Raw genomic sequence first — 9,007 nt, 5'->3', positions numbered from 1 at the left:
CTTGCTTAAGTATATAAGCTATTGTTCATTGATTTCTTAAAATGAAAGTACATGTATTAATGATTACTTAAAATTTTCAGGATCTGAGAGAGAATGACATTTTTCTTTGTATGAGATATGATTTTTCTGCCATTTTGTAGACAGAGCACATAACAAGCCTTTAATTCTGTAGTCCAAATTTTGTTTAAGGATACTATTTTCAAGTTTCATGATATCCATTTTTCTTCACCAAAAAAATTTAAACATTGTCTCATGTATGTAAAACTCAGATGAAACCACTTTTATTCTCATAACTACATGTATTGAGTTCAATATTTTGATTTTCAACACTCTGAAATGTTCAGAAAAGTGAGGATAAGCCACATGTCTCCAAAAGTGACCTTGTAAAAGGCGGAACAAAAATTAACACAATTTGAACTTAGTTGTTAGTGTTTATATCCCTGAAAAGATGAGAGACTGCCATCTGCAATAGACTTTCGTACTCAGCCTTAAATACTACCTTACAGTACCAGTACGAGATTAATTACCTTTTTGGGAAATAGATAATAATTTTTTGTACTATCGATCATTTACAGTGAAAATGGAGGTGCATTTAATTTTGAAATCATATATTTAGATAGGAAATACTGTGGTGTGTTGTTGTCCATTGTCTGTTCATACAACCTGTAAAATTTAAGTATGTCTTTTGAGTTGTCACAGGAAGGGAGCCATGCAGACTGGAATACAGACATCATTCATCACAATACATATAAATGGAACCATCAAAAGATGGAATACTATAGATATATGTCACAACAAATATTAATCAAAGAACTTAGTTGAATGCCGGGAATATTAATCAACAAACTCAGCTGAATGCTAGGAATTCCAATCCCCTCGCACATCAATGCAACAAGCATACTGGATTTTTATAGGTTGTCATAAACAATAAATCTTCAAAACACTTAAGAAATCTTAGATGCATTGTTTATTTATTATTGATGTGAGCTTCCATTTCAATTTATAAAATTACAATTTGACCTATGAAGTTATATGACTTTATTCATAAAGAAAGTGGATTTTCCATTTTTCAAACAATAAATGAAAAACAAGACCACCAATTGACATGATACGAAGGTGAATTGGTAATTTCCATTTTTTACCCTTATTTTTGATTTCATTTAACATACCTTTCAGAAGCAAAATTTTGGGAAAAAAAACATTGTCGGCTGTCTCTTTGTTTATTAATTTAATCTGTCTGATTGTAAATACATGTATGTAAATTATTTTACCACTTCCTTACTAGTCAAAACTTATCCTGTGTCAAACATTTCGTAACAATGCTAATTCAGAGCTGTCTGTTGTTAACTGTTTTGGGTTAAACCTGTGCGGGCATATCAAGCTTTGCAAGTGCTGTATTAGATTTTGATAGAGGTGCTACACTTCATATACATATTTACCTATTTTTACAGACAAGGTAAGTTTGTCTGCTCTTTTAAAATTTTGATTATTGTTATGTTTTGAATGAAGTTCTTGTACATTGCACATTAACATATTGTACCATTTCACATTTGTTCCTGATTCCTATTTTTGATGCAATGATTAAAGGCACGAGTAAGTAACTGTAAATAGATAAAACCTAGCAAAATCCTCCCAAGAATTTTTCTCTGTAAGATACAATTTTTCATGTCTCTAGGACACATATAGGTTAACTCATTAAAATTATATTGCGATGTATATACATTACAAAATAAGGTACTGTCAAAATATTAGACTTGGAGTATTGTAAATTTATTTTGAAACTATTGTAGAGTGTATAATATTGCTGAAATGATGACCGTTAAAATTTTATTAAGAATATTTTATAAATTGTGGCTTTTTTCCCATATTGCAGTAAATTTTCAATTTCTTAAACCTATTTATACCTTCTTCGTAAGTTTACAAATTTACAACTATTAAAATTCACAAGTATCAAAACATTCCATGAAAGGTAATTTTTTTTCCGCTTCTCTCGACATTATTTCCAAGAGTTCTTGAACCATTCAGGGTTTATTAAAGGGTTCTCAAGCCATTTTCATGAAAAGAAATGAGATAGATAAGCAGTTATTTTTACTCTTCAGTAGCCCTCTAAAGTGATGAAGTGATTTAGGTTGTTTTAAAAATTTTGCCAGCCAGAAAAGTTGACAAAAAGGTAGTGCATTGTTTTTATTTTATTTTTATTTTGATATGGAGCACAATCCGAAATGCAGTTTGAACACGCACACGTTAGTGTGAGCGGAATAAAGGGAATAAGCATCGTGCGGACGTGATATGCCATGGAGAGATTTCAACAGTAGCAGTCTTTATTTTTATTTAAACTAGAAAGGTGTCATAAACGTCTAAAATGTATTCTAAATAGCAAGAGTTTTAAAAGTACAAATGCCGTTTAATTTACAGGAATGAAGTTAAGCATGACTACCTGTTTACTTCTGAAGTAGTCTTGTTGACCACCAAACAAATGAAGTTATATATCAAGCCCTGCATACAATAAATAATTTACTTTTATCCCAAACTCAGGTCAGAAGACTAACAGTATTATTATGCCAAAATATTTTATTGTTTAAAACGAAATGGAATAAATGTCTTTGTGACTAAGAAAGAAAATATCGATGTATGTTTTTTTTATTATGTAAATGACAATTTATACTTTTTAATGATAATTTGTATTTCAAAGAATTTTGAATATTTAACAATCAATGCTTACATAGATTCATTCGATTGAAAGTAATCGTCACTAATAGTGAAAGCTATACACTTGCTAATAAGCTATGCATGTTCCATATTGAAAATTGTAATGGAGATCTGGATTGGCATGAAAACCAAGACATTGTTTTAGTTGGCATTGCAGATGATGATATCTTTAATTTTTAAGGACATGATATTGATACTTTTTCAGTGATGATGAAATGCAAAAGTGACGTGGCAGGTTATTATTAAGAGTGGACAACGGGCATTGAGGTTATCTCAAATAGACCTAAAAAATATAAGTCATTCCTTATAATTTTTATTATAGTATCAAATTTTAACGAGTAAATTATTATAAAATGTAGTTACAAATTTGTTCTATGAGATGGTGAACATTTTTTTGTCCAATCAGAAAGGGTGTTACTTCGGAAATTATATTCCTATGAACAATCAGGTTCACTTAAGGATCACGTATATCCTTGTTATATACTTGTTCATGTTGAGAAATGTGTGCGAAGACCGCATTTAAAATATACGTGTCATATGTATATGCAGAAACGGTTAAAAAGATAATTTTTATGAAGCAGAAATAATAAGAACTGAGTAGTAATTTTGCCATGCTTTTAATCAAGACGACTTGTACCTCTATTGAATATGGTACATGTATTTTTTTTTCGTGTCAATTTAGCAAAAATTTGCTTTTAATATTATGACAAAAGAAATTAATGCGTTTTGTGAGTTTTGTGCTGGTAATTATAGTCCATGGGCTGGGAGGGTCCACCGTGCACCCCCACTCATCAACTTCATGGTGATTTTTGAGTATTTTTATATTTCCCATTACCGAATCAATATGTCGCCAAAGAATATTATCGGATTCTTTTTCAATACAAGCCTATATTTGTACCCCACTGGGTAAAAAAAAAAACCAAAATTTTTGTGATTCAATTGTTTTAGCCTCTTAGCATTCCTAAGAGAGCATGTGTGAACAAATTAAACAAATTTAGGTATCATCGTATTGCCCAATGACTCAGCTTTACAATGGTACCAGAAAAATTACGGTAACACTTCGGGTTTTGCGGTAAAATGAAATAAAATGTACCCCTACCCGCTGAAAAATCGCTTTAATTTACATATTTTTCAATGTCAAAACACCTAGAGTATTTATGCTTCAGTAAAAATTGGTTTATTTGGTTTTTTCTGTTTAGTATTATCACAATTTATACTTCTGTGTAAACCACGAAAAAAACTGTTTCAGGAAAGGATTTTCAAACAGTGTTAAAATATTACCCCTACCTCTAGAAAATTGGTCTCAGTATGAAACAAGAATTCTCATTCACAGCATACTGACATTGTAGAACTCATATATTAGGCATTCATAATTAAGATAATGATGTACATAACATATCTGATGAATTTAGACGCTTAGATTTTTCTTTTGGGGTGACATTACTGTATAATCGGAAAAGGTGGAATTTTTCAGCAATTTACAATTTTCTACTATATCGTACGATGTTGTCTTTTCAGAATACCCCTAACCATGATCAGACAGGCGTCAACACGAACTTAACTGTTCATTTTTGGTATATAAACGGTATACAGTTGACATGTTGGGTACTGTTGTTTTGTATATCGATGTTTTCAACATATCTTCTCATTTCATGCGCGCATTTTTCAGTTTTAATGTGACAATAATGAGTTCTTCATGAAAAGGGGATTTTCGGAATTTCATTTTTTTCTTCAATTTCAACTATAATTGGCAATACCGTACTTCAAACAAGATTTTGTATATTCAAATACAATTACATAGTGTCTTAGCTTTCTAACGAGCTCAAATGATAAATATTTGAACTTTTCCAAGTCGAAATAGGTGGAAAATGCCACCCCTACCCATGATAAAAAATGCCTCAACATGAACTAAAATGTTAATTTTGGCATATAAACGGTGTACAATAGACATGTTGTGTTCTAGTATTATGATTATCGATGTATTCAACATGACTACTCATTTCAGGCTCGTGTTTTTCAGTTTTTTTATGTGACAATAGAGTGTTTTTTTTTTTTATAAAAAGTGTAATTTTCGGATTTCATATTTTCTTCCATTTCAACGGTAATTAGCATTTTTTTAAGTACCCTACTTCAAACAAACTTTTGCATATATAAACACACCTATGTAGCATCTAAGTTTTCTAATGAGCCAAGACATCACATACTTTAACGTATTCCAAGCTGTTAAGGCGAAAGAATGGTGCCCACACCCACTAAGATTTCCGTGATAAACCCAGAATTCGTACGAGATAGTTAAGCATTTTTAAATGGTGTTATTTTTTATGCCAATCATTCATCGTAGTTGCTTTTTTGAAACCTTATATGTATGAAAATAATGATAGCAAACAAAATCAAATCATGTAAAAACTGCGATCTTTTAAACAAATATTATACAATTTACGTGCTAAAATGCGTGATAATCTGTTTTATTCTTAAATTTCCCTTTTTTTGTAATATTTTGTTGTCTTCGGAACAATAAAAGCATAATTTTGCCTGACAGTGTGATTGATACAAGAAGATCTCCATAATAAATGCCAGACAGACATTGCGTACAATTCGTGTATGCTATAAATGATAATTTTCTTTCACATTGGGGCAGATTTAGTGGGTAGGGGTACCATTCTTTCGCCCAAGTGGCCTGGAATACGTTTAATTGTGCATTGCCTTGCCTCATTAGATAGGCAAGATGCTACATAAATGTGTTTGAATGTACAAAAGCTTGTTTGAAGTAGGGTACTTGAAAAACATTGCCCATTACAGTCGAAATGGAAGAAAATATTAAAATCCGAAAATTCCCAATTTTATGAAAATCTCATTATTGTCAGCTTTAAACTGAAAATAACTCGCCTGAAATGAGAAGATCTGTTAAATACATCGATAATTAAAACAATTGTAACCAGCATGTCTTTTTTTATACATCGATTATGTGCTAAAAATTAATATTTTGGTTCATATTTAGGTATTCTTTTCATGTGTGAGATGGCAATTTTCCACTTATTTGGACTTGGATAAGATTAAATATTTACTACTTGGGCTCATTACAACGCTAAGACACTATATAATTGTATTTGAATATATAAAAGCTTGTTTGAGGTACGGTATTCTAAAGAAATTGCCAATTATAAGTGAAATTGAAGAAAATATGAAATTCTTAAAATTCCCTTTTTTATGAAAAACTCAATATTGTCACATTATAACTGAAAAATTATTTTAATTACGAATACTTCAATATGAGTTTTACGGTGTCGGTATGCTGTGAATGAGAATTCTGTTTCATACTGAGACCAGTTTTCTAGGGGTAGGGGTAATATTTTAAACAATTTTTGAAAATTCTTTCTTGAAATATATTTTTTTTTGTGGATTATTTATGTAGAAAATTAAATTATCTATCGAATGATGCCGAATTGAGACGTTTTAGTGGAGCAAGAACTTGTAAAGTCGAATTTATTTGACTTGTGACTGAAAAATCGAAAATCCCATTTTTCGCTTCTTTTGATTAATTCTGACTACGAAAATCGGCAAAATTCATCAAAAGAACCCCAGAAGTATAAATTGTGATAATACTAAATAGAAAATACCGCATAAGCCGTTTTCTACCGAAGAATAAATAATCTAGGGGTTTTGACATTGAAAAACATGTAAATTTAAGCGATTTTTCGGCGGAGTAGGGGTACATTTTTTGTCATTTTCTTGGTACTATTGTAAGGCTGAGACATTGGGCTACATTATGATGCATACATATGTCAGTTTACATCGTTCTGTAGAAAGTAGAAGTTCGTAGAATAAAAATAACCTTAGATTTTTGCCTCAACGATTAATTTTGATCAAATCACAACTAAATAATAAATATGTTTTTACGGTTACAAGTAAAGTACATGTTCAATATGAAGATTAGATATAAACAATTATTATAACAGAGTTAAGATAATATTATTAACGATTGCTTTTGAATTTAATTTCTAAAAATACCTTTTAATCAAAGTAATTGATAGAAAAATAAGCAGAGGTGTTCGAAACTTTTTTTTTTATAGAAAAAACTTCTTTTGACCGAGGAAAATTAAGATGACAGAAATTGTCATTTACACATTTTTCCAGATATTTGTTTTCAAAATTTTGATATGTTTCAAAGCTGATATTTCTTGTGAAACTGCTTCAGTCTGAACATCTAATTTTTTTTTATCATTTGAGGCAACATATTATACTGATATATATTAAGTCTGAATTTTTCCTTTACAAGCTGAGGAAAAATATTCGAACGGATTGTCAAAATCATAGGTTTTAGCACGAGTTACCATTCCTGTAAATTGTATTTTCCCGTTTTCTATTTTTGTTGATTTCGTCAGTTGATGCTTAGGATATTCCAGCAAATAGGATTTAAAATAAGTTGTGTTGCAATATTAAGTAGAGATCTAACTTTTATGTTACAGGACTTATTCACGCTAGTGTCACACATTATAGAGCATAATACACTTTTACTTTGTTATTCTTTTTAACAGTGCTGTTGCAATATGAAAAATCCTTTGTTGTGAAAAAAAAATTTTTTTTTAAGCAAATTAATGATCATTTGGAACAAAAAACGTCAACTGTATCTATTAGTTTTATTAGATGAACTGTAATAAACTTGGAATTATATCACAGGTCTGAATATAGCTGTAATGTTCTGCTCGGACGTTAAACCCCAACAAACAAACAAACGAATTATATCACAACATAGGGTTCAGTGTCACTAGAAACGTACGGTATTACAAATATTGGTGTTCGAAAATTACAAATGTTTCGCAAACAATACCTATGTATTACAGTGCTTGGGTAGTCACCATATTGTTTTTTTTTTCTTTTTTTTTCATTTTAGAGTTTCATGATGAGCCAGTAATGTACTTAAATTTCATGACAATGATTTTATAATGGATATTCTGTTCTTTTTTCATAAAAGGGAAATTAAAAAAAATATTTTTATATAGTTTAGTTGTTTACTCAAGAACGAAAGATTGTATCCTTTAAGTCTATGAGGTGTTAGCTGGAGAAATAATGATAGACAACATCAAGTTCTTGATTTTGACTAGAATTGTGTTTGATAGTAAGGCCATGGATATCAAATTTTAACCCATACTACAAATAACAAGGCTTTTTATGAGTCAAAAAGCATACCCTTAGCTTTTTTGTATACTTGTCTGCCAAAAAAATAATAGTAAATAGATTTTGAAAAAAATCATAATGTCGCCACAATCTTACTTCACTACTTTTATTTTTTTAAGCATTGATTTGTATTTAAATGATATTAAAATGTTACCAATGAGATTTAATAATTCAGTTTTACGCTACCATAACAGATGAAATGCTACCAGTATTGCATTATTAGTTACTTTTATAGAGAATAGAATGACATAAATATATATCGTTTGAATGGATAAACGTACATACCATTAAGTATTATATATGTGAGACTTAAACATGATCGTTAACAACGTTTTTTTTTTAGTTAAGTTTTATATCTCACACCCGCATGATTAGTCTAGGGGTTATATTGTGGCTCGAATGTCTACTCTCTGAAATGTGCACTTCTGATATGAATCTAGATCGATTATAACAGTATATATCACATTTCCCGTACTATGTATCTATTAATAATTAATAAATATCTGATTGACTTTCTCTTGAAAGATTGAAGGAACTACGTACAAGCAGTTGATGATTAAAAGATGTGAATGTTGATAACACGATTACCGAACAGATAAAATATGGGCAAAATTCAAATGGAAAGTCCGTATAACAAATGCTAATATTAAGGTAAAAACCGGAGTATTGGAACCCACCGCAATTGTCATGACTTGTTGTATTATAGGTATTTCCGATAGGAATATTGAGTTGAATAAGGTTTTATGGCGTGCTAATCCTCCCGTTTTCATTGCGTTTTTATTGCGGGTTCGTGTAACAGTCATAAACAGCAGAAGATTTATTTCTAGAAAAAATGTTGACGTGTTGATGATTATCAACAATATTTAAATGCATGCTACGTGATTGATTCCAGGTAGTCATAGGAAATATAGTAACGCGAATAAAAAGTTGAACGGCTATTCGTGAACTTTTTCAAACATATTCTCCTCTGAAACTACTTGATTCAATGTTACCGAACTTTGCATAAATATTCCTTAGGGTATCGTTACTATCCATGGGAAATTTTGAATTTGGAAAAAAACATGACCACTGTTACTAAAAATATATCATAGGGGTCAAATTGCAGAATTTTAGAAATACGTCA

This window comes from Perna viridis, chromosome 5 (assembly GCF_037379345.1).
Source record: "Perna viridis isolate PV_CMFRI_1.1 ecotype Kerala chromosome 5, ASM3737934v1, whole genome shotgun sequence".
In the NCBI taxonomy this organism is placed as follows: domain Eukaryota; kingdom Metazoa; phylum Mollusca; class Bivalvia; order Mytilida; family Mytilidae; genus Perna; species Perna viridis.
The sequence above is the reverse complement of the archived record's forward strand: the minus strand, read 5'-3'. Positions refer to the sequence as shown.